This window comes from Ranitomeya imitator, chromosome 4 (assembly GCF_032444005.1).
Source record: "Ranitomeya imitator isolate aRanImi1 chromosome 4, aRanImi1.pri, whole genome shotgun sequence".
Taxonomy (NCBI): domain Eukaryota; kingdom Metazoa; phylum Chordata; class Amphibia; order Anura; family Dendrobatidae; genus Ranitomeya; species Ranitomeya imitator.
In genome coordinates, this window is record NC_091285.1 from 653990075 (window position 1) to 654012081 (window position 22007).

Here is a 22007-nt window from a genome sequence, read left to right on the forward strand (position 1 = left end):
TGAGGAATAAACTCATATTCTTCAGATTGCCAACTGATATGCTAATTATGGTGTTCATGTGGAAAGTTTTAGCTTTAGTAATGTAAAATTGATTTAATCAAAGCAAAAAACTTCTTTTTTTTTTTTTTTTTTTTTTTTTTTTTTAAACCTGTCTTGTTGGTTAGTGTAAAGCTTGCCCCATGCGGAAAAGGACCTAGCATCGCTGGTTGACTGGTTCAATTCCTGCTATGGGAGTGACCTCCTTTGGCATATGTACGCACATTCAAAAACTGCCACAAACCTTGTAGATGGAATCAGTTTAGGTTGGAACTGCTCTATGCAGCAAAAATGTCAACCACCAGAGTTTTGGGTTATTTATTTGCACCACATACCATTTGAGGTCAACGCTCAAACCATTCTTATTTCTCACTTGTAACTCCTAGGTTTTAAGGGACTCAGCAACCCTTTTTTCCCTGTCTGTTATTAGAGCTCTCCTCTTTGCTGCAATCGGTTATGTTTTGGTACTGAATGGGAAAAATCGGTGGCTCTCTAGCAAAGATGGAGACAGAATTGATTGAAAAAACAAGGGGCCAGTGCCTCTTCTGAGCATCAAAAGTTCAACCTTTAGCTTATGAGACGGATTTGCTTCCTACTGTGTTAACGAGGCAAGTTGCGCAAATTGAACTGCAGAAGTTTCTTGTGTCAAGTAGTAAACTTCTTTTTTTTACATTGTCACTGATACCGCTATGCATCATTTCCCATATGGTCTAGCGGTTAGGATTCCTGGTTCTCACCCAGGCGGCCCGGGTTCGACTCCCGGTATGGGAAAGTACCCTTTTCTGTACTAACTACTGATGCGTTATTTTCAGTCAAACGTATCTCAGGTACAATTTGGACTTAACCGTCAAAAATGCTGAGCATCAGCTTTTTGTCCATTCATTGCGACTTTTGGCGCAAGACTGAGTTTGGTTTCATAGCTCAAATCATTCCCAACTACCTCTTTTTACACCAAAGGTGTTAAGAGACTCAACAACCCATTTGTACTGTCTGTCATTTGGGCTCACAATTCCTTAATTATCAGAATCGTTTTAGAACTGAAAGGGAAAGTTCTAAATTGGGGACAATATCTCTTAAGAAAAGAGGAATATGCTGCCCCGTGTGAGGATCGAACTCACGACCTTCAGATTATGAGACTGACGCGCTACCTACTGCGCTAACGAGGCAAGACACACAAGCTAATCTGCAGACACTTCTTGTGCAAGGCACGAAACTTATTTTTTTCATATTGTCAACGAGCTTGAAGGTATCTATTCCCATATGGTCTAGCGGTTAGGATTCCTGGTTTTCACCCAGGCGGCCCGGGTTCGACTCCCGGTATGGGAATTCACTTTTTTCTGTACTACTGCCAACATTCAAAGACTGAAATGTGTTTTGCAAATAAAAGTACTTCAGATAGAATTTGCACTTTGCAGTCAAAAATGCTGAACACCAGGGTATTTTTCATTCATTCTGACCTTTTGCACAAGATTTAATTTTGTTTCATAGCTTAACTCATTCTCAACTACACCTTTTTACTCCAAAGTGTTAGGGGCCCAACAATCCATGTGTTCTGTCTGTCATTAGGGCTCCTACTTCATTTCCAATCGGAAACATTTCAGAAATTAATGGGAAAGTTCTGAGTTGGTAACACAGTCTCCTGAGAAAAGGAGGGAGTAGTACCACATGTGAGGAATAAACTCATATTCTTCAGATTGCCAACTGATATGCTAATTATGGTGTTCATGTGGAAAGTTTTAGCTTTAGTAATGTAAAATTGATTTAATCAAAGCAAAAAACTTCTTTTTTTTTTTTTTTTTTTTTTTAAACCTGTCTTGTTGGTTAGTGTAAAGCTTGCCCCATGCGGAAAAGGACCTAGCATCGCTGGTTGACTGGTTCAATTCCTGCTATGGGAGTGACCTCCTTTGGCATATGTACGCACATTCAAAAACTGCCACAAACCTTGTAGATGGAATCAGTTTAGGTTGGAACTGCTCTATGCAGCAAAAATGTCAACCACCAGAGTTTTGGGTTATTTATTTGCACCACATACCATTTGAGGTCAACGCTCAAACCATTCTTATTTCTCACTTGTAACTCCTAGGTTTTAAGGGACTCAGCAACCCTTTTTTCCCTGTCTGTTATTAGAGCTCTCCTCTTTGCTGCAATCGGTTATGTTTTGGTACTGAATGGGAAAAATCGGTGGCTCTCTAGCAAAGATGGAGACAGAATTGATTGAAAAAACAAGGGGCCAGTGCCTCTTCTGAGCATCAAAAGTTCAACCTTTAGCTTATGAGACGGATTTGCTTCCTACTGTGTTAACGAGGCAAGTTGCGCAAATTGAACTGCAGAAGTTTCTTGTGTCAAGTAGTAAACTTCTTTTTTTTACATTGTCACTGATACCGCTATGCATCATTTCCCATATGGTCTAGCGGTTAGGATTCCTGGTTCTCACCCAGGCGGCCCGGGTTCGACTCCCGGTATGGGAAAGTACCCTTTTCTGTACTAACTACTGATGCGTTATTTTCAGTCAAACGTATCTCAGGTACAATTTGGACTTAACCGTCAAAAATGCTGAGCACCAGCTTTTTGTCCATTCATTGCGACTTTTGGCGCAAGACTGAGTTTGGTTTCATAGCTCAAATCATTCCCAACTACCTCTTTTTACACCAAAGGTGTTAAGAGACTCAACAACCCATTTGTACTGTCTGTCATTTGGGCTCACAATTCCTTAATTATCAGAATCGTTTTAGAACTGAAAGGGAAAGTTCTAAATTGGGGACAATATCTCTTAAGAAAAGAGGAATATGCTGCCCCGTGTGAGGATCGAACTCACGACCTTCAGATTATGAGACTGACGCGCTACCTACTGCGCTAACGAGGCAAGACACACAAGCTAATCTGCAGACACTTCTTGTGCAAGGCACGAAACTTATTTTTTTCATATTGTCAACGAGCTTGAAGGTATCTATTCCCATATGGTCTAGCGGTTAGGATTCCTGGTTTTCACCCAGGCGGCCCGGGTTCGACTCCCGGTATGGGAATTCACTTTTTTCTGTACTACTGCCAACATTCAAAGACTGAAATGTGTTTTGCAAATAAAAGTACTTCAGATAGAATTTGCACTTTGCAGTCAAAAATGCTGAACACCAGGGTATTTTTCATTCATTCTGACCTTTTGCACAAGATTTAATTTTGTTTCATAGCTTAACTCATTCTCAACTACACCTTTTTACTCCAAAGTGTTAGGGGCCCAACAATCCATGTGTTCTGTCTGTCATTAGGGCTCCTACTTCATTTCCAATCGGAAACATTTCAGAAATTAATGGGAAAGTTCTGAGTTGGTAACACAGTCTCCTGAGAAAAGGAGGGAGTAGTACCACATGTGAGGAATAAACTCATATTCTTCAGATTGCCAACTGATATGCTAATTATGGTGTTCATGTGGAAAGTTTTAGCTTTAGTAATGTAAAATTGATTTAATCAAAGCAAAAAACTTCTTTTTTTTTTTTTTTTTTTTTAAACCTGTCTTGTTGGTTAGTGTAAAGCTTGCCCCATGCGGAAAAGGACCTAGCATCGCTGGTTGACTGGTTCAATTCCTGCTATGGGAGTGACCTCTTTTGGCATATGTACGCACATTCAAAAACTGCCACAAACCTTGTAGATGGAATCAGTTTAGGTTGGAACTGCTCTATGCAGCAAAAATGTCAACCACCAGAGTTTTGGGTTATTTATTTGCACCACATACCATTTGAGGTCAACGCTCAAACCATTCTTATTTCTCACTTGTAACTCCTAGGTTTTAAGGGACTCAGCAACCCTTTTTTCCCTGTCTGTTATTAGAGCTCTCCTCTTTGCTGCAATCGGTTATGTTTTGGTACTGAATGGGAAAAATCGGTGGCTCTCTAGCAAAGATGGAGACAGAATTGATTGAAAAAACAAGGGGCCAGTGCCTCTTCTGAGCATCAAAAGTTCAACCTTTAGCTTATGAGACGGATTTGCTTCCTACTGTGTTAAGGAGGCAAGTTGCGCAAATTGAACTGCAGAAGTTTCTTGTGTCAAGTAGTAAACTTCTTTTTTTTACATTGTCACTGATACCGCTATGCATCATTTCCCATATGGTCTAGCGGTTAGGATTCCTGGTTCTCACCCAGGCGGCCCGGGTTCGACTCCCGGTATGGGAAAGTACCCTTTTCTGTACTAACTACTGATGCGTTATTTTCAGTCAAACGTATCTCAGGTACAATTTGGACTTAACCGTCAAAAATGCTGAGCACCAGCTTTTTGTCCATTCATTGCGACTTTTGGCGCAAGACTGAGTTTGGTTTCATAGCTCAAATCATTCCCAACTACCTCTTTTTACACCAAAGGTGTTAAGAGACTCAACAACCCATTTGTACTGTCTGTCATTTGGGCTCACAATTTCTTCATTATCAGAATCATTTTAGAACTGAAAGGGAAAGTTCTAAATTGGGGACAATATCTCTTAAGAAAAGAGGAATATGCTGCCCCGTGTGAGGATCGAACTCACGACCTTCAGATTATGAGACTGACGCGCTACCTACTGCGCTAACGAGGCAAGACACACAAGCTAATCTGCAGACACATCTTGTGCAAGGCACGAAACTTATTTTTTTCATATTGTCAACGAGCTTGAAGGTATCTATTCCCATATGGTCTAGCGGTTAGGATTCCTGGTTTTCACCCAGGCGGCCCGGGTTCGACTCCCGGTATGGGAATTCACTTTTTTCTGTACTACTGCCAACATTCAAAGACTGAAATGTGTTTTGCAAATAAAAGTACTTCAGATAGAATTTGCACTTTGCAGTCAAAAATGCTGAACACCAGGGTATTTTTCATTCATTCTGACCTTTTGCACAAGATTTAATTTTGTTTCATAGCTTAACTCATTCTCAACTACACCTTTTTACTCCAAAGTGTTAGGGGCCCAACAATCCATGTGTTCTGTCTGTCATTAGGGCTCCTACTTCATTTCCAATCGGAAACATTTCAGAAATTAATGGGAAAGTTCTGAGTTGGTAACACAGTCTCCTGAGAAAAGGAGGGAGTAGTACCACATATGAGGAATAAACTCATATTCTTCAGATTGCCAACTGATATGCTAATTATGGTGTTCATGTGGAAAGTTTTAGCTTTAGTAATGTAAAATTTATTTAATCAAAGCAAAAAACTTCTTTTTTTTTTTTTTTTTTTTTTAAACCTGTCTTGTTGGTTAGTGTAAAGCTTGCCCCATGCGGAAAAGGACCTAGCATCGCTGGTTGACTGGTTCAATTCCTGCTATGGGAGTGACCTCCTTTGGCATATGTACGCACATTCAAAAACTGCCACAAACCTTGTAGATGGAATCAGTTTAGGTTGGAACTGCTCTATGCAGCAAAAATGTCAACCACCAGAGTTTTGGGTTATTTATTTGCACCACATACCATTTGAGGTCAACGCTCAAACCATTCTTATTTCTCACTTGTAACTCCTAGGTTTTAAGGGACTCAGCAACCCTTTTTTCCCTGTCTGTTATTAGAGCTCTCCTCTTTGCTGCAATCGGTTATGTTTTGGTACTGAATGGGAAAAATCGGTGGCTCTCTAGCAAAGATGGAGACAGAATTGATTGAAAAAACAAGGGGCCAGTGCCTCTTCTGAGCATCAAAAGTTCAACCTTTAGCTTATGAGACGGATTTGCTTCCTACTGTGTTAACGAGGCAAGTTGCGCAAATTGAACTGCAGAAGTTTCTTGTGTCAAGTAGTAAACTTCTTTTTTTTACATTGTCACTGATACCGCTATGCATCATTTCCCATATGGTCTAGCGGTTAGGATTCCTGGTTCTCACCCAGGCGGCCCGGGTTCGACTCCCGGTATGGGAAAGTACCCTTTTCTGTACTAACTACTGATGCGTTATTTTCAGTCAAACGTATCTCAGGTACAATTTGGACTTAACCGTCAAAAATGCTGAGCACCAGCTTTTTGTCCATTCATTGCGACTTTTGGCGCAAGACTGAGTTTGGTTTCATAGCTCAAATCATTCCCAACTACCTCTTTTTACACCAAAGGTGTTAAGAGACTCAACAACCCATTTGTACTGTCTGTCATTTGGGCTCACAATTCCTTAATTATCAGAATCGTTTTAGAACTGAAAGGGAAAGTTCTAAATTGGGGACAATATCTCTTAAGAAAAGAGGAATATGCTGCCCCGTGTGAGGATCGAACTCACGACCTTCAGATTATGAGACTGACGCGCTACCTACTGCGCTAACGAGGCAAGACACACAAGCTAATCTGCAGACACTTCTTGTGCAAGGCACGAAACTTATTTTTTTCATATTGTCAACGAGCTTGAAGGTATCTATTCCCATATGGTCTAGCGGTTAGGATTCCTGGTTTTCACCCAGGCGGCCCGGGTTCGACTCCCGGTATGGGAATTCACTTTTTTCTGTACTACTGCCAACATTCAAAGACTGAAATGTGTTTTGCAAATAAAAGTACTTCAGATAGAATTTGCACTTTGCAGTCAAAAATGCTGAACACCAGGGTATTTTTCATTCATTCTGACCTTTTGCACAAGATTTAATTTTGTTTCATAGCTTAACTCATTCTCAACTACACCTTTTTACTCCAAAGTGTTAGGGGCCCAACAATCCATGTGTTCTGTCTGTCATTAGGGCTCCTACTTCATTTCCAATCGGAAACATTTCAGAAATTAATGGGAAAGTTCTGAGTTGGTAACACAGTCTCCTGAGAAAAGGAGGGAGTAGTACCACATGTGAGGAATAAACTCATATTCTTCAGATTGCCAACTGATATGCTAATTATGGTGTTCATGTGGAAAGTTTTAGCTTTAGTAATGTAAAATTTATTTAATCAAAGCAAAAAACTTCTTTTTTTTTTTTTTTTTTTTTTTTTTTTTTTTTAAACCTGTCTTGTTGGTTAGTGTAAAGCTTGCCCCATGCGGAAAAGGACCTAGCATCGCTGGTTGACTGGTTCAATTCCTGCTATGGGAGTGACCTCTTTTGGCATATGTACGCACATTCAAAAACTGCCACAAACCTTGTAGATGGAATCAGTTTAGGTTGGAACTGCTCTATGCAGCAAAAATGTCAACCACCAGAGTTTTGGGTTATTTATTTGCACCACATACCATTTGAGGTCAACGCTCAAACCATTCTTATTTCTCACTTGTAACTCCTAGGTTTTAAGGGACTCAGCAACCCTTTTTTCCCTGTCTGTTATTAGAGCTCTCCTCTTTGCTGCAATCGGTTATGTTTTGGTACTGAATGGGAAAAATCGGTGGCTCTCTAGCAAAGATGGAGACAGAATTGATTGAAAAAACAAGGGGCCAGTGCCTCTTCTGAGCATCAAAAGTTCAACCTTTAGCTTATGAGACGGATTTGCTTCCTACTGTGTTAAGGAGGCAAGTTGCGCAAATTGAACTGCAGAAGTTTCTTGTGTCAAGTAGTAAACTTCTTTTTTTTACATTGTCACTGATACCGCTATGCATCATTTCCCATATGGTCTAGCGGTTAGGATTCCTGGTTCTCACCCAGGCGGCCCGGGTTCGACTCCCGGTATGGGAAAGTACCCTTTTCTGTACTAACTACTGATGCGTTATTTTCAGTCAAACGTATCTCAGGTACAATTTGGACTTAACCGTCAAAAATGCTGAGCACCAGCTTTTTGTCCATTCATTGCGACTTTTGGCGCAAGACTGAGTTTGGTTTCATAGCTCAAATCATTCCCAACTACCTCTTTTTACACCAAAGGTGTTAAGAGACTCAACAACCCATTTGTACTGTCTGTCATTTGGGCTCACAATTTCTTCATTATCAGAATCATTTTAGAACTGAAAGGGAAAGTTCTAAATTGGGGACAATATCTCTTAAGAAAAGAGGAATATGCTGCCCCGTGTGAGGATCGAACTCACGACCTTCAGATTATGAGACTGACGCGCTACCTACTGCGCTAACGAGGCAAGACACACAAGCTAATCTGCAGACACATCTTGTGCAAGGCACGAAACTTATTTTTTTCATATTGTCAACGAGCTTGAAGGTATCTATTCCCATAGGGTCTAGCGGTTAGGATTCCTGGTTTTCACCCAGGCGGCCCGGGTTCGACTCCCGGTATGGGAATTCACTTTTTTCTGTACTACTGCCAACATTCAAAGACTGAAATGTGTTTTGCAAATAAAAGTACTTCAGATAGAATTTGCACTTTGCAGTCAAAAATGCTGAACACCAGGGTATTTTTCATTCATTCTGACCTTTTGCACAAGATTTAATTTTGTTTCATAGCTTAACTCATTCTCAACTACACCTTTTTACTCCAAAGTGTTAGGGGCCCAACAATCCATGTGTTCTGTCTGTCATTAGGGCTCCTACTTCATTTCCAATCGGAAACATTTCAGAAATTAATGGGAAAGTTCTGAGTTGGTAACACAGTCTCCTGAGAAAAGGAGGGAGTAGTACCACATGTGAGGAATAAACTCATATTCTTCAGATTGCCAACTGATATGCTAATTATGGTGTTCATGTGGAAAGTTTTAGCTTTAGTAATGTAAAATTTATTTAATCAAAGCAAAAAACTTCTTTTTTTTTTTTTTTTTTTTTAAACCTGTCTTGTTGGTTAGTGTAAAGCTTGCCCCATGCGGAAAAGGACCTAGCATCGCTGGTTGACTGGTTCAATTCCTGCTATGGGAGTGACCTCCTTTGGCATATGTACGCACATTCAAAAACTGCCACAAACCTTGTAGATGGAATCAGTTTAGGTTGGAACTGCTCTATGCAGCAAAAATGTCAACCACCAGAGTTTTGGGTTATTTATTTGCACCACATACCATTTGAGGTCAACGCTCAAACCATTCTTATTTCTCACTTGTAACTCCTAGGTTTTAAGGGACTCAGCAACCCTTTTTTCCCTGTCTGTTATTAGAGCTCTCCTCTTTGCTGCAATCGGTTATGTTTTGGTACTGAATGGGAAAAATCGGTGGCTCTCTAGCAAAGATGGAGACAGAATTGATTGAAAAAACAAGGGGCCAGTGCCTCTTCTGAGCATCAAAAGTTCAACCTTTAGCTTATGAGACGGATTTGCTTCCTACTGTGTTAACGAGGCAAGTTGCGCAAATTGAACTGCAGAAGTTTCTTGTGTCAAGTAGTAAACTTCTTTTTTTTACATTGTCACTGATACCGCTATGCATCATTTCCCATATGGTCTAGCGGTTAGGATTCCTGGTTCTCACCCAGGCGGCCCGGGTTCGACTCCCGGTATGGGAAAGTACCCTTTTCTGTACTAACTACTGATGCGTTATTTTCAGTCAAACGTATCTCAGGTACAATTTGGACTTAACCGTCAAAAATGCTGAGCACCAGCTTTTTGTCCATTCATTGCGACTTTTGGCGCAAGACTGAGTTTGGTTTCATAGCTCAAATCATTCCCAACTACCTCTTTTTACACCAAAGGTGTTAAGAGACTCAACAACCCATTTGTACTGTCTGTCATTTGGGCTCACAATTTCTTCATTATCAGAATCATTTTAGAACTGAAAGGGAAAGTTCTAAATTGGGGACAATATCTCTTAAGAAAAGAGGAATATGCTGCCCCGTGTGAGGATCGAACTCACGACCTTCAGATTATGAGACTGACGCGCTACCTACTGCGCTAACGAGGCAAGACACACAAGCTAATCTGCAGACACATCTTGTGCAAGGCACGAAACTTATTTTTTTCATATTGTCAACGAGCTTGAAGGTATCTATTCCCATAGGGTCTAGCGGTTAGGATTCCTGGTTTTCACCCAGGCGGCCCGGGTTCGACTCCCGGTATGGGAATTCACTTTTTTCTGTACTACTGCCAACATTCAAAGACTGAAATGTGTTTTGCAAATAAAAGTACTTCAGATAGAATTTGCACTTTGCAGTCAAAAATGCTGAACACCAGGGTATTTTTCATTCATTCTGACCTTTTGCACAAGATTTAATTTTGTTTCATAGCTTAACTCATTCTCAACTACACCTTTTTACTCCAAAGTGTTAGGGGCCCAACAATCCATGTGTTCTGTCTGTCATTAGGGCTCCTACTTCATTTCCAATCGGAAACATTTCAGAAATTAATGGGAAAGTTCTGAGTTGGTAACACAGTCTCCTGAGAAAAGGAGGGAGTAGTACCACATGTGAGGAATAAACTCATATTCTTCAGATTGCCAACTGATATGCTAATTATGGTGTTCATGTGGAAAGTTTTAGCTTTAGTAATGTAAAATTTATTTAATCAAAGCAAAAAACTTCTTTTTTTTTTTTTTTTTTTTTTTTAAACCTGTCTTGTTGGTTAGTGTAAAGCTTGCCCCATGCGGAAAAGGACCTAGCATCGCTGGTTGACTGGTTCAATTCCTGCTATGGGAGTGACCTCCTTTGGCATATGTACGCACATTCAAAAACTGCCACAAACCTTGTAGATGGAATCAGTTTAGGTTGGAACTGCTCTATGCAGCAAAAATGTCAACCACCAGAGTTTTGGGTTATTTATTTGCACCACATACCATTTGAGGTCAACGCTCAAACCATTCTTATTTCTCACTTGTAACTCCTAGGTTTTAAGGGACTCAGCAACCCTTTTTTCCCTGTCTGTTATTAGAGCTCTCCTCTTTGCTGCAATCGGTTATGTTTTGGTACTGAATGGGAAAAATCGGTGGCTCTCTAGCAAAGATGGAGACAGAATTGATTGAAAAAACAAGGGGCCAGTGCCTCTTCTGAGCATCAAAAGTTCAACCTTTAGCTTATGAGACGGATTTGCTTCCTACTGTGTTAACGAGGCAAGTTGCGCAAATTGAACTGCAGAAGTTTCTTGTGTCAAGTAGTAAACTTCTTTTTTTTACATTGTCACTGATACCGCTATGCATCATTTCCCATATGGTCTAGCGGTTAGGATTCCTGGTTCTCACCCAGGCGGCCCGGGTTCGACTCCCGGTATGGGAAAGTACCCTTTTCTGTACTAACTACTGATGCGTTATTTTCAGTCAAACGTATCTCAGGTACAATTTGGACTTAACCGTCAAAAATGCTGAGCACCAGCTTTTTGTCCATTCATTGCGACTTTTGGCGCAAGACTGAGTTTGGTTTCATAGCTCAAATCATTCCCAACTACCTCTTTTTACACCAAAGGTGTTAAGAGACTCAACAACCCATTTGTACTGTCTGTCATTTGGGCTCACAATTCCTTAATTATCAGAATCGTTTTAGAACTGAAAGGGAAAGTTCTAAATTGGGGACAATATCTCTTAAGAAAAGAGGAATATGCTGCCCCGTGTGAGGATCGAACTCACGACCTTCAGATTATGAGACTGACGCGCTACCTACTGCGCTAACGAGGCAAGACACACAAGCTAATCTGCAGACACTTCTTGTGCAAGGCACGAAACTTATTTTTTTCATATTGTCAACGAGCTTGAAGGTATCTATTCCCATATGGTCTAGCGGTTAGGATTCCTGGTTTTCACCCAGGCGGCCCGGGTTCGACTCCCGGTATGGGAATTCACTTTTTTCTGTACTACTGCCAACATTCAAAGACTGAAATGTGTTTTGCAAATAAAAGTACTTCAGATAGAATTTGCACTTTGCAGTCAAAAATGCTGAACACCAGGGTATTTTTCATTCATTCTGACCTTTTGCACAAGATTTAATTTTGTTTCATAGCTTAACTCATTCTCAACTACACCTTTTTACTCCAAAGTGTTAGGGGCCCAACAATCCATGTGTTCTGTCTGTCATTAGGGCTCCTACTTCATTTCCAATCGGAAACATTTCAGAAATTAATGGGAAAGTTCTGAGTTGGTAACACAGTCTCCTGAGAAAAGGAGGGAGTAGTACCACATGTGAGGAATAAACTCATATTCTTCAGATTGCCAACTGATATGCTAATTATGGTGTTCATGTGGAAAGTTTTAGCTTTAGTAATGTAAAATTTATTTAATCAAAGCAAAAAACTTCTTTTTTTTTTTTTTTTAAACCTGTCTTGTTGGTTAGTGTAAAGCTTGCCCCATGCGGAAAAGGACCTAGCATCGCTGGTTGACTGGTTCAATTCCTGCTATGGGAGTGACCTCCTTTGGCATATGTACGCACATTCAAAAACTGCCACAAACCTTGTAGATGGAATCAGTTTAGGTTGGAACTGCTCTATGCAGCAAAAATGTCAACCACCAGAGTTTTGGGTTATTTATTTGCACCACATACCATTTGAGGTCAACGCTCAAACCATTCTTATTTCTCACTTGTAACTCCTAGGTTTTAAGGGACTCAGCAACCCTTTTTTCCCTGTCTGTTATTAGAGCTCTCCTCTTTGCTGCAATCGGTTATGTTTTGGTACTGAATGGGAAAAATCGGTGGCTCTCTAGCAAAGATGGAGACAGAATTGATTGAAAAAACAAGGGGCCAGTGCCTCTTCTGAGCATCAAAAGTTCAACCTTTAGCTTATGAGACGGATTTGCTTCCTACTGTGTTAACGAGGCAAGTTGCGCAAATTGAACTGCAGAAGTTTCTTGTGTCAAGTAGTAAACTTCTTTTTTTTACATTGTCACTGATACCGCTATGCATCATTTCCCATATGGTCTAGCGGTTAGGATTCCTGGTTCTCACCCAGGCGGCCCGGGTTCGACTCCCGGTATGGGAAAGTACCCTTTTCTGTACTAACTACTGATGCGTTATTTTCAGTCAAACGTATCTCAGGTACAATTTGGACTTAACCGTCAAAAATGCTGAGCACCAGCTTTTTGTCCATTCATTGCGACTTTTGGCGCAAGACTGAGTTTGGTTTCATAGCTCAAATCATTCCCAACTACCTCTTTTTACACCAAAGGTGTTAAGAGACTCAACAACCCATTTGTACTGTCTGTCATTTGGGCTCACAATTCCTTAATTATCAGAATCGTTTTAGAACTGAAAGGGAAAGTTCTAAATTGGGGACAATATCTCTTAAGAAAAGAGGAATATGCTGCCCCGTGTGAGGATCGAACTCATGACCTTCAGATTATGAGACTGACGCGCTACCTACTGCGCTAACGAGGCAAGACACACAAGCTAATCTGCAGACACTTCTTGTGCAAGGCACGAAACTTATTTTTTTCATATTGTCAACGAGCTTGAAGGTATCTATTCCCATATGGTCTAGCGGTTAGGATTCCTGGTTTTCACCCAGGCGGCCCGGGTTCGACTCCCGGTATGGGAATTCACTTTTTTCTGTACTACTGCCAACATTCAAAGACTGAAATGTGTTTTGCAAATAAAAGTACTTCAGATAGAATTTGCACTTTGCAGTCAAAAATGCTGAACACCAGGGTATTTTTCATTCATTCTGACCTTTTGCACAAGATTTAATTTTGTTTCATAGCTTAACTCATTCTCAACTACACCTTTTTACTCCAAAGTGTTAGGGGCCCAACAATCCATGTGTTCTGTCTGTCATTAGGGCTCCTACTTCATTTCCAATCGGAAACATTTCAGAAATTAATGGGAAAGTTCTGAGTTGGTAACACAGTCTCCTGAGAAAAGGAGGGAGTAGTACCACATGTGAGGAATAAACTCATATTCTTCAGATTGCCAACTGATATGCTAATTATGGTGTTCATGTGGAAAGTTTTAGCTTTAGTAATGTAAAATTGATTTAATCAAAGCAAAAAACTTCTTTTTTTTTTTTTTTTTTTTTTTTTTTTTTTTTAAACCTGTCTTGTTGGTTAGTGTAAAGCTTGCCCCATGCGGAAAAGGACCTAGCATCGCTGGTTGACTGGTTCAATTCCTGCTATGGGAGTGACCTCTTTTGGCATATGTACGCACATTCAAAAACTGCCACAAACCTTGTAGATGGAATCAGTTTAGGTTGGAACTGCTCTATGCAGCAAAAATGTCAACCACCAGAGTTTTGGGTTATTTATTTGCACCACATACCATTTGAGGTCAACGCTCAAACCATTCTTATTTCTCACTTGTAACTCCTAGGTTTTAAGGGACTCAGCAACCCTTTTTTCCCTGTCTGTTATTAGAGCTCTCCTCTTTGCTGCAATCGGTTATGTTTTGGTACTGAATGGGAAAAATCGGTGGCTCTCTAGCAAAGATGGAGACAGAATTGATTGAAAAAACAAGGGGCCAGTGCCTCTTCTGAGCATCAAAAGTTCAACCTTTAGCTTATGAGACGGATTTGCTTCCTACTGTGTTAAGGAGGCAAGTTGCGCAAATTGAACTGCAGAAGTTTCTTGTGTCAAGTAGTAAACTTCTTTTTTTTACATTGTCACTGATACCGCTATGCATCATTTCCCATATGGTCTAGCGGTTAGGATTCCTGGTTCTCACCCAGGCGGCCCGGGTTCGACTCCTGGTATGGGAAAGTACCCTTTTCTGTACTAACTACTGATGCGTTATTTTCAGTCAAACGTATCTCAGGTACAATTTGGACTTAACCGTCAAAAATGCTGAGCACCAGCTTTTTGTCCATTCATTGCGACTTTTGGCGCAAGACTGAGTTTGGTTTCATAGCTCAAATCATTCCCAACTACCTCTTTTTACACCAAAGGTGTTAAGAGACTCAACAACCCATTTGTACTGTCTGTCATTTGGGCTCACAATTTCTTCATTATCAGAATCATTTTAGAACTGAAAGGGAAAGTTCTAAATTGGGGACAATATCTCTTAAGAAAAGAGGAATATGCTGCCCCGTGTGAGGATCGAACTCACGACCTTCAGATTATGAGACTGACGCGCTACCTACTGCGCTAACGAGGCAAGACACACAAGCTAATCTGCAGACACATCTTGTGCAAGGCACGAAACTTATTTTTTTCATATTGTCAACGAGCTTGAAGGTATCTATTCCCATATGGTCTAGCGGTTAGGATTCCTGGTTTTCACCCAGGCGGCCCGGGTTCGACTCCCGGTATGGGAATTCACTTTTTTCTGTACTACTGCCAACATTCAAAGACTGAAATGTGTTTTGCAAATAAAAGTACTTCAGATAGAATTTGCACTTTGCAGTCAAAAATGCTGAACACCAGGGTATTTTTCATTCATTCTGACCTTTTGCACAAGATTTAATTTTGTTTCATAGCTTAACTCATTCTCAACTACACCTTTTTACTCCAAAGTGTTAGGGGCCCAACAATCCATGTGTTCTGTCTGTCATTAGGGCTCCTACTTCATTTCCAATCGGAAACATTTCAGAAATTAATGGGAAAGTTCTGAGTTGGTAACACAGTCTCCTGAGAAAAGGAGGGAGTAGTACCACATGTGAGGAATAAACTCATATTCTTCAGATTGCCAACTGATATGCTAATTATGGTGTTCATGTGGAAAGTTTTAGCTTTAGTAATGTAAAATTTATTTAATCAAAGCAAAAAACTTCTTTTTTTTTTTTTTTTTTTTTTTTTAAACCTGTCTTGTTGGTTAGTGTAAAGCTTGCCCCATGCGGAAAAGGACCTAGCATCGCTGGTTGACTGGTTCAATTCCTGCTATGGGAGTGACCTCCTTTGGCATATGTACGCACATTCAAAAACTGCCACAAACCTTGTAGATGGAATCAGTTTAGGTTGGAACTGCTCTATGCAGCAAAAATGTCAACCACCAGAGTTTTGGGTTATTTATTTGCACCACATACCATTTGAGGTCAACGCTCAAACCATTCTTATTTCTCACTTGTAACTCCTAGGTTTTAAGGGACTCAGCAACCCTTTTTTCCCTGTCTGTTATTAGAGCTCTCCTCTTTGCTGCAATCGGTTATGTTTTGGTACTGAATGGGAAAAATCGGTGGCTCTCTAGCAAAGATGGAGACAGAATTGATTGAAAAAACAAGGGGCCAGTGCCTCTTCTGAGCATCAAAAGTTCAACCTTTAGCTTATGAGACGGATTTGCTTCCTACTGTGTTAACAAGGCAAGTTGCGCAAATTGAACTGCAGAAGTTTCTTGTGTCAAGTAGTAAACTTCTTTTTTTTACATTGTCACTGATACCGCTATGCATCATTTCCCATATGGTCTAGCGGTTAGGATTCCTGGTTCTCACCCAGGCGGCCCGGGTTCGACTCCCGGTATGGGAAAGTACCCTTTTCTGTACTAACTACTGATGCGTTATTTTCAGTCAAACGTATCTCAGGTACAATTTGGACTTAACCGTCAAAAATGCTGAGCACCAGCTTTTTGTCCATTCATTGCGACTTTTGGCGCAAGACTGAGTTTGGTTTCATAGCTCAAATCATTCCCAACTACCTCTTTTTACACCAAAGGTGTTAAGAGACTCAACAACCCATTTGTACTGTCTGTCATTTGGGCTCACAATTCCTTAATTATCAGAATCGTTTTAGAACTGAAAGGGAAAGTTCTAAATTGGGGACAATATCTCTTAAGAAAAGAGGAATATGCTGCCCCGTGTGAGGATCGAACTCACGACCTTCAGATTATGAGACTGACGCGCTACCTACTGCGCTAACGAGGCAAGACACACAAGCTAATCTGCAGACACTTCTTGTGCAAGGCACGAAACTTATTTTTTTCATATTGTCAACGAGCTTGAAGGTATCTATTCCCATATGGTCTAGCGGTTAGGATTCCTGGTTTTCACCCAGGCGGCCCGGGTTCGACTCCCGGTATGGGAATTCACTTTTTTCTGTACTACTGCCAACATTCAAAGACTGAAATGTGTTTTGCAAATAAAAGTACTTCAGATAGAATTTGCACTTTGCAGTCAAAAATGCTGAACACCAGGGTATTTTTCATTCATTCTGACCTTTTGCACAAGATTTAATTTTGTTTCATAGCTTAACTCATTCTCAACTACACCTTTTTACTCCAAAGTGTTAGGGGCCCAACAATCCATGTGTTCTGTCTGTCATTAGGGCTCCTACTTCATTTCCAATCGGAAACATTTCAGAAATTAATGGGAAAGTTCTGAGTTGGTAACACAGTCTCCTGAGAAAAGGAGGGAGTAGTACCACATGTGAGGAATAAACTCATATTCTTCAGATTGCCAACTGATATGCTAATTATGGTGTTCATGTGGAAAGTTTTAGCTTTAGTAATGTAAAATTTATTTAATCAAAGCAAAAAACTTCTTTTTTTTTTTTTTTTTTTTTTTTTAAACCTGTCTTGTTGGTTAGTGTAAAGCTTGCCCCATGCGGAAAAGGACCTAGCATCGCTGGTTGACTGGTTCAATTCCTGCTATGGGAGTGACCTCCTTTGGCATATGTACGCACATTCAAAAACTGCCACAAACCTTGTAGATGGAATCAGTTTAGGTTGGAACTGCTCTATGCAGCAAAAATGTCAACCACCAGAGTTTTGGGTTATTTATTTGCACCACATACCATTTGAGGTCAACGCTCAAACCATTCTTATTTCTCACTTGTAACTCCTAGGTTTTAAGGGACTCAGCAACCCTTTTTTCCCTGTCTGTTATTAGAGCTCTCCTCTTTGCTGCAATCGGTTATGTTTTGGTACTGAATGGGAAAAATCGGTGGCTCTCTAGCAAAGATGGAGACAGAATTGATTGAAAAAACAAGGGGCCAGTGCCTCTTCTGAGCATCAAAAGTTCAACCTTTAGCTTATGAGACGGATTTGCTTCCTACTGTGTTAACAAGGCAAGTTGCGCAAATTGAACTGCAGAAGTTTCTTGTGTCAAGTAGTAAACTTCTTTTTTTTACATTGTCACTGATACCGCTATGCATCATTTCCCATATGGTCTAGCGGTTAGGATTCCTGGTTCTCACCCAGGCGGCCCGGGTTCGACTCCCGGTATGGGAAAGTACCCTTTTCTGTACTAACTACTGATGCGTTATTTTCAGTCAAACGTATCTCAGGTACAATTTGGACTTAACCGTCAAAAATGCTGAGCACCAGCTTTTTGTCCATTCATTGCGACTTTTGGCGCAAGACTGAGTTTGGTTTCATAGCTCAAATCATTCCCAACTACCTCTTTTTACACCAAAGGTGTTAAGAGACTCAACAACCCATTTGTACTGTCTGTCATTTGGGCTCACAATTCCTTAATTATCAGAATCGTTTTAGAACTGAAAGGGAAAGTTCTAAATTGGGGACAATATCTCTTAAGAAAAGAGGAATATGCTGCCCCGTGTGAGGATCGAACTCACGACCTTCAGATTATGAGACTGACGCGCTACCTACTGCGCTAACGAGGCAAGACACACAAGCTAATCTGCAGACACTTCTTGTGCAAGGCACGAAACTTATTTTTTTCATATTGTCAACGAGCTTGAAGGTATCTATTCCCATATGGTCTAGCGGTTAGGATTCCTGGTTTTCACCCAGGCGGCCCGGGTTCGACTCCCGGTATGGGAATTCACTTTTTTCTGTACTACTGCCAACATTCAAAGACTGAAATGTGTTTTGCAAATAAAAGTACTTCAGATAGAATTTGCACTTTGCAGTCAAAAATGCTGAACACCAGGGTATTTTTCATTCATTCTGACCTTTTGCACAAGATTTAATTTTGTTTCATAGCTTAACTCATTCTCAACTACACCTTTTTACTCCAAAGTGTTAGGGGCCCAACAATCCATGTGTTCTGTCTGTCATTAGGGCTCCTACTTCATTTCCAATCGGAAACATTTCAGAAATTAATGGGAAAGTTCTGAGTTGGTAACACAGTCTCCTGAGAAAAGGAGGGAGTAGTACCACATGTGAGGAATAAACTCATATTCTTCAGATTGCCAACTGATATGCTAATTATGGTGTTCATGTGGAAAGTTTTAGCTTTAGTAATGTAAAATTGATTTAATCAAAGCAAAAAACTTCTTTTTTTTTTTTTTTTTTTTTTTTAAACCTGTCTTGTTGGTTAGTGTAAAGCTTGCCCCATGCGGAAAAGGACCTAGCATCGCTGGTTGACTGGTTCAATTCCTGCTATGGGAGTGACCTCTTTTGGCATATGTACGCACATTCAAAAACTGCCACAAACCTTGTAGATGGAATCAGTTTAGGTTGGAACTGCTCTATGCAGCAAAAATGTCAACCACCAGAGTTTTGGGTTATTTATTTGCACCACATACCATTTGAGGTCAACGCTCAAACCATTCTTATTTCTCACTTGTAACTCCTAGGTTTTAAGGGACTCAGCAACCCTTTTTTCCCTGTCTGTTATTAAAGCTCTCCTCTTTGCTGCAATCGGTTATGTTTTGGTACTGAATGGGAAAAATCGGTGGCTCTCTAGCAAAGATGGAGACAGAATTGATTGAAAAAACAAGGGGCCAGTGCCTCTTCTGAGCATCAAAAGTTCAACCTTTAGCTTATGAGACGGATTTGCTTCCTACTGTGTTAAGGAGGCAAGTTGCGCAAATTGAACTGCAGAAGTTTCTTGTGTCAAGTAGTAAACTTCTTTTTTTTACATTGTCACTGATACCGCTATGCATCATTTCCCATATGGTCTAGCGGTTAGGATTCCTGGTTCTCACCCAGGCGGCCCGGGTTCGACTCCCGGTATGGGAAAGTACCCTTTTCTGTACTAACTACTGATGCGTTATTTTCAGTCAAACGTATCTCAGGTACAATTTGGACTTAACCGTCAAAAATGCTGAGCACCAGCTTTTTGTCCATTCATTGCGACTTTTGGCGCAAGACTGAGTTTGGTTTCATAGCTCAAATCATTCCCAACTACCTCTTTTTACACCAAAGGTGTTAAGAGACTCAACAACCCATTTGTACTGTCTGTCATTTGGGCTCACAATTTCTTCATTATCAGAATCATTTTAGAACTGAAAGGGAAAGTTCTAAATTGGGGACAATATCTCTTAAGAAAAGAGGAATATGCTGCCCCGTGTGAGGATCGAACTCACGACCTTCAGATTATGAGACTGACGCGCTACCTACTGCGCTAACGAGGCAAGACACACAAGCTAATCTGCAGACACATCTTGTGCAAGGCACGAAACTTATTTTTTTCATATTGTCAACGAGCTTGAAGGTATCTATTCCCATATGGTCTAGCGGTTAGGATTCCTGGTTTTCACCCAGGCGGCCCGGGTTCGACTCCCGGTATGGGAATTCACTTTTTTCTGTACTACTGCCAACATTCAAAGACTGAAATGTGTTTTGCAAATAAAAGTACTTCAGATAGAATTTGCACTTTGCAGTCAAAAATGCTGAACACCAGGGTATTTTTCATTCATTCTGACCTTTTGCACAAGATTTAATTTTGTTTCATAGCTTAACTCATTCTCAACTACACCTTTTTACTCCAAAGTGTTAGGGGCCCAACAATCCATGTGTTCTGTCTGTCATTAGGGCTCCTACTTCATTTCCAATCGGAAACATTTCAGAAATTAATGGGAAAGTTCTGAGTTGGTAACACAGTCTCCTGAGAAAAGGAGGGAGTAGTACCACATGTGAGGAATAAACTCATATTCTTCAGATTGCCAACTGATATGCTAATTATGGTGTTCATGTGGAAAGTTTTAGCTTTAGTAATGTAAAATTTATTTAATCAAAGCAAAAAACTTCTTTTTTTTTTTTTTTTAAACCTGTCTTGTTGGTTAGTGTAAAGCTTGCCCCATGCGGAAAAGGACCTAGCATCGCTGGTTGACTGGTTCAATTCCTGCTATGGGAGTGACCTCCTTTGGCATATGTACGCACATTCAAAAACTGCCACAAACCTTGTAGATGGAATCAGTTTAGGTTGGAACTGCTCTATGCAGCAAAAATGTCAACCACCAGAGTTTTGGGTTATTTATTTGCACCACATACCATTTGAGGTCAACGCTCAAACCATTCTTATTTCTCACTTGTAACTCCTAGGTTTTAAGGGACTCAGCAACCCTTTTTTCCCTGTCTGTTATTAGAGCTCTCCTCTTTGCTGCAATCGGTTATGTTTTGGTACTGAATGGGAAAAATCGGTGGCTCTCTAGCAAAGATGGAGACAGAATTGATTGAAAAAACAAGGGGCCAGTGCCTCTTCTGAGCATCAAAAGTTCAACCTTTAGCTTATGAGACGGATTTGCTTCCTACTGTGTTAAGGAGGCAAGTTGCGCAAATTGAACTGCAGAAGTTTCTTGTGTCAAGTAGTAAACTTCTTTTTTTTACATTGTCACTGATACCGCTATGCATCATTTCCCATATGGTCTAGCGGTTAGGATTCCTGGTTCTCACCCAGGCGGCCCGGGTTCGACTCCCGGTATGGGAAAGTACCCTTTTCTGTACTAACTACTGATGCGTTATTTTCAGTCAAACGTATCTCAGGTACAATTTGGACTTAACCGTCAAAAATGCTGAGCACCAGCTTTTTGTCCATTCATTGCGACTTTTGGCGCAAGACTGAGTTTGGTTTCATAGCTCAAATCATTCCCAACTACCTCTTTTTACACCAAAGGTGTTAAGAGACTCAACAACCCATTTGTACTGTCTGTCATTTGGGCTCACAATTTCTTCATTATCAGAATCATTTTAGAACTGAAAGGGAAAGTTCTAAATTGGGGACAATATCTCTTAAGAAAAGAGGAATATGCTGCCCCGTGTGAGGATCGAACTCACGACCTTCAGATTATGAGACTGACGCGCTACCTACTGCGCTAACGAGGCAAGACACACAAGCTAATCTGCAGACACTTCTTGTGCAAGGCACGAAACTTATTTTTTTCATATTGTCAACGAGCTTGAAGGTATCTATTCCCATATGGTCTAGCGGTTAGGATTCCTGGTTTTCACCCAGGCGGCCCGGGTTCGACTCCCGGTATGGGAATTCACTTTTTTCTGTACTACTGCCAACATTCAAAGACTGAAATGTGTTTTGCAAATAAAAGTACTTCAGATAGAATTTGCACTTTGCAGTCAAAAATGCTGAACACCAGGGTATTTTTCATTCATTCTGACCTTTTGCACAAGATTTAATTTTGTTTCATAGCTTAACTCATTCTCAACTACACCTTTTTACTCCAAAGTGTTAGGGGCCCAACAATCCATGTGTTCTGTCTGTCATTAGGGCTCCTACTTCATTTCCAATCGGAAACATTTCA

At 40.5% G+C, this 22007-nt stretch overlaps 35 non-coding genes across 35 annotated transcripts; 23 read left to right on the forward strand and 12 right to left on the reverse strand.

The window, feature by feature from the left end:
• The first annotated feature begins 735 nt into the window (after positions 1 to 735).
• TRNAE-CUC (transfer RNA glutamic acid (anticodon CUC)) lies at positions 736 to 807 on the forward strand. The gene has a single exon. It is a non-coding gene; the product is annotated as a tRNA-Glu (tRNA).
• Positions 808 to 1129: 322 nt separating this feature from the next.
• TRNAM-CAU (transfer RNA methionine (anticodon CAU)) lies at positions 1130 to 1202 on the reverse strand. The gene has a single exon. It is a non-coding gene; the product is annotated as a tRNA-Met (tRNA).
• An 88-nt stretch (positions 1203 to 1290) lies between these two features.
• TRNAE-UUC (transfer RNA glutamic acid (anticodon UUC)) lies at positions 1291 to 1362 on the forward strand. Its single transcript has one exon. It is a non-coding gene; the product is annotated as a tRNA-Glu (tRNA).
• A 1070-nt stretch (positions 1363 to 2432) lies between these two features.
• TRNAE-CUC (transfer RNA glutamic acid (anticodon CUC)) lies at positions 2433 to 2504 on the forward strand. Its single transcript has one exon. It is a non-coding gene; the product is annotated as a tRNA-Glu (tRNA).
• A 322-nt stretch (positions 2505 to 2826) lies between these two features.
• Positions 2827 to 2899, reverse strand: TRNAM-CAU (transfer RNA methionine (anticodon CAU)). Its single transcript has one exon. It is a non-coding gene; the product is annotated as a tRNA-Met (tRNA).
• An 88-nt stretch (positions 2900 to 2987) lies between these two features.
• Positions 2988 to 3059, forward strand: TRNAE-UUC (transfer RNA glutamic acid (anticodon UUC)). Its single transcript has one exon. It is a non-coding gene; the product is annotated as a tRNA-Glu (tRNA).
• Positions 3060 to 4127: 1068 nt separating this feature from the next.
• On the forward strand, positions 4128 to 4199 carry TRNAE-CUC (transfer RNA glutamic acid (anticodon CUC)). The gene has a single exon. It is a non-coding gene; the product is annotated as a tRNA-Glu (tRNA).
• A 322-nt stretch (positions 4200 to 4521) lies between these two features.
• TRNAM-CAU (transfer RNA methionine (anticodon CAU)) lies at positions 4522 to 4594 on the reverse strand. The gene has a single exon. It is a non-coding gene; the product is annotated as a tRNA-Met (tRNA).
• An 88-nt stretch (positions 4595 to 4682) lies between these two features.
• Positions 4683 to 4754, forward strand: TRNAE-UUC (transfer RNA glutamic acid (anticodon UUC)). The gene has a single exon. It is a non-coding gene; the product is annotated as a tRNA-Glu (tRNA).
• Positions 4755 to 5823: 1069 nt separating this feature from the next.
• Positions 5824 to 5895, forward strand: TRNAE-CUC (transfer RNA glutamic acid (anticodon CUC)). The gene has a single exon. It is a non-coding gene; the product is annotated as a tRNA-Glu (tRNA).
• A 322-nt stretch (positions 5896 to 6217) lies between these two features.
• TRNAM-CAU (transfer RNA methionine (anticodon CAU)) lies at positions 6218 to 6290 on the reverse strand. Its single transcript has one exon. It is a non-coding gene; the product is annotated as a tRNA-Met (tRNA).
• Positions 6291 to 6378: 88 nt separating this feature from the next.
• On the forward strand, positions 6379 to 6450 carry TRNAE-UUC (transfer RNA glutamic acid (anticodon UUC)). The gene has a single exon. It is a non-coding gene; the product is annotated as a tRNA-Glu (tRNA).
• A 1080-nt stretch (positions 6451 to 7530) lies between these two features.
• Positions 7531 to 7602, forward strand: TRNAE-CUC (transfer RNA glutamic acid (anticodon CUC)). Its single transcript has one exon. It is a non-coding gene; the product is annotated as a tRNA-Glu (tRNA).
• A 322-nt stretch (positions 7603 to 7924) lies between these two features.
• TRNAM-CAU (transfer RNA methionine (anticodon CAU)) lies at positions 7925 to 7997 on the reverse strand. Its single transcript has one exon. It is a non-coding gene; the product is annotated as a tRNA-Met (tRNA).
• Positions 7998 to 9225: 1228 nt separating this feature from the next.
• On the forward strand, positions 9226 to 9297 carry TRNAE-CUC (transfer RNA glutamic acid (anticodon CUC)). Its single transcript has one exon. It is a non-coding gene; the product is annotated as a tRNA-Glu (tRNA).
• Positions 9298 to 9619: 322 nt separating this feature from the next.
• On the reverse strand, positions 9620 to 9692 carry TRNAM-CAU (transfer RNA methionine (anticodon CAU)). Its single transcript has one exon. It is a non-coding gene; the product is annotated as a tRNA-Met (tRNA).
• Positions 9693 to 10923: 1231 nt separating this feature from the next.
• On the forward strand, positions 10924 to 10995 carry TRNAE-CUC (transfer RNA glutamic acid (anticodon CUC)). Its single transcript has one exon. It is a non-coding gene; the product is annotated as a tRNA-Glu (tRNA).
• A 322-nt stretch (positions 10996 to 11317) lies between these two features.
• Positions 11318 to 11390, reverse strand: TRNAM-CAU (transfer RNA methionine (anticodon CAU)). The gene has a single exon. It is a non-coding gene; the product is annotated as a tRNA-Met (tRNA).
• An 88-nt stretch (positions 11391 to 11478) lies between these two features.
• Positions 11479 to 11550, forward strand: TRNAE-UUC (transfer RNA glutamic acid (anticodon UUC)). Its single transcript has one exon. It is a non-coding gene; the product is annotated as a tRNA-Glu (tRNA).
• Positions 11551 to 12613: 1063 nt separating this feature from the next.
• On the forward strand, positions 12614 to 12685 carry TRNAE-CUC (transfer RNA glutamic acid (anticodon CUC)). Its single transcript has one exon. It is a non-coding gene; the product is annotated as a tRNA-Glu (tRNA).
• A 483-nt stretch (positions 12686 to 13168) lies between these two features.
• On the forward strand, positions 13169 to 13240 carry TRNAE-UUC (transfer RNA glutamic acid (anticodon UUC)). Its single transcript has one exon. It is a non-coding gene; the product is annotated as a tRNA-Glu (tRNA).
• Positions 13241 to 14714: 1474 nt separating this feature from the next.
• On the reverse strand, positions 14715 to 14787 carry TRNAM-CAU (transfer RNA methionine (anticodon CAU)). The gene has a single exon. It is a non-coding gene; the product is annotated as a tRNA-Met (tRNA).
• An 88-nt stretch (positions 14788 to 14875) lies between these two features.
• TRNAE-UUC (transfer RNA glutamic acid (anticodon UUC)) lies at positions 14876 to 14947 on the forward strand. Its single transcript has one exon. It is a non-coding gene; the product is annotated as a tRNA-Glu (tRNA).
• Positions 14948 to 16019: 1072 nt separating this feature from the next.
• Positions 16020 to 16091, forward strand: TRNAE-CUC (transfer RNA glutamic acid (anticodon CUC)). Its single transcript has one exon. It is a non-coding gene; the product is annotated as a tRNA-Glu (tRNA).
• A 322-nt stretch (positions 16092 to 16413) lies between these two features.
• On the reverse strand, positions 16414 to 16486 carry TRNAM-CAU (transfer RNA methionine (anticodon CAU)). The gene has a single exon. It is a non-coding gene; the product is annotated as a tRNA-Met (tRNA).
• An 88-nt stretch (positions 16487 to 16574) lies between these two features.
• Positions 16575 to 16646, forward strand: TRNAE-UUC (transfer RNA glutamic acid (anticodon UUC)). The gene has a single exon. It is a non-coding gene; the product is annotated as a tRNA-Glu (tRNA).
• Positions 16647 to 17718: 1072 nt separating this feature from the next.
• On the forward strand, positions 17719 to 17790 carry TRNAE-CUC (transfer RNA glutamic acid (anticodon CUC)). Its single transcript has one exon. It is a non-coding gene; the product is annotated as a tRNA-Glu (tRNA).
• Positions 17791 to 18112: 322 nt separating this feature from the next.
• TRNAM-CAU (transfer RNA methionine (anticodon CAU)) lies at positions 18113 to 18185 on the reverse strand. Its single transcript has one exon. It is a non-coding gene; the product is annotated as a tRNA-Met (tRNA).
• Positions 18186 to 18273: 88 nt separating this feature from the next.
• Positions 18274 to 18345, forward strand: TRNAE-UUC (transfer RNA glutamic acid (anticodon UUC)). The gene has a single exon. It is a non-coding gene; the product is annotated as a tRNA-Glu (tRNA).
• A 1071-nt stretch (positions 18346 to 19416) lies between these two features.
• Positions 19417 to 19488, forward strand: TRNAE-CUC (transfer RNA glutamic acid (anticodon CUC)). Its single transcript has one exon. It is a non-coding gene; the product is annotated as a tRNA-Glu (tRNA).
• Positions 19489 to 19810: 322 nt separating this feature from the next.
• TRNAM-CAU (transfer RNA methionine (anticodon CAU)) lies at positions 19811 to 19883 on the reverse strand. The gene has a single exon. It is a non-coding gene; the product is annotated as a tRNA-Met (tRNA).
• An 88-nt stretch (positions 19884 to 19971) lies between these two features.
• TRNAE-UUC (transfer RNA glutamic acid (anticodon UUC)) lies at positions 19972 to 20043 on the forward strand. Its single transcript has one exon. It is a non-coding gene; the product is annotated as a tRNA-Glu (tRNA).
• A 1063-nt stretch (positions 20044 to 21106) lies between these two features.
• Positions 21107 to 21178, forward strand: TRNAE-CUC (transfer RNA glutamic acid (anticodon CUC)). The gene has a single exon. It is a non-coding gene; the product is annotated as a tRNA-Glu (tRNA).
• A 322-nt stretch (positions 21179 to 21500) lies between these two features.
• TRNAM-CAU (transfer RNA methionine (anticodon CAU)) lies at positions 21501 to 21573 on the reverse strand. Its single transcript has one exon. It is a non-coding gene; the product is annotated as a tRNA-Met (tRNA).
• Positions 21574 to 21661: 88 nt separating this feature from the next.
• On the forward strand, positions 21662 to 21733 carry TRNAE-UUC (transfer RNA glutamic acid (anticodon UUC)). Its single transcript has one exon. It is a non-coding gene; the product is annotated as a tRNA-Glu (tRNA).
• The last annotated feature ends 274 nt before the right edge of the window (positions 21734 to 22007 follow it).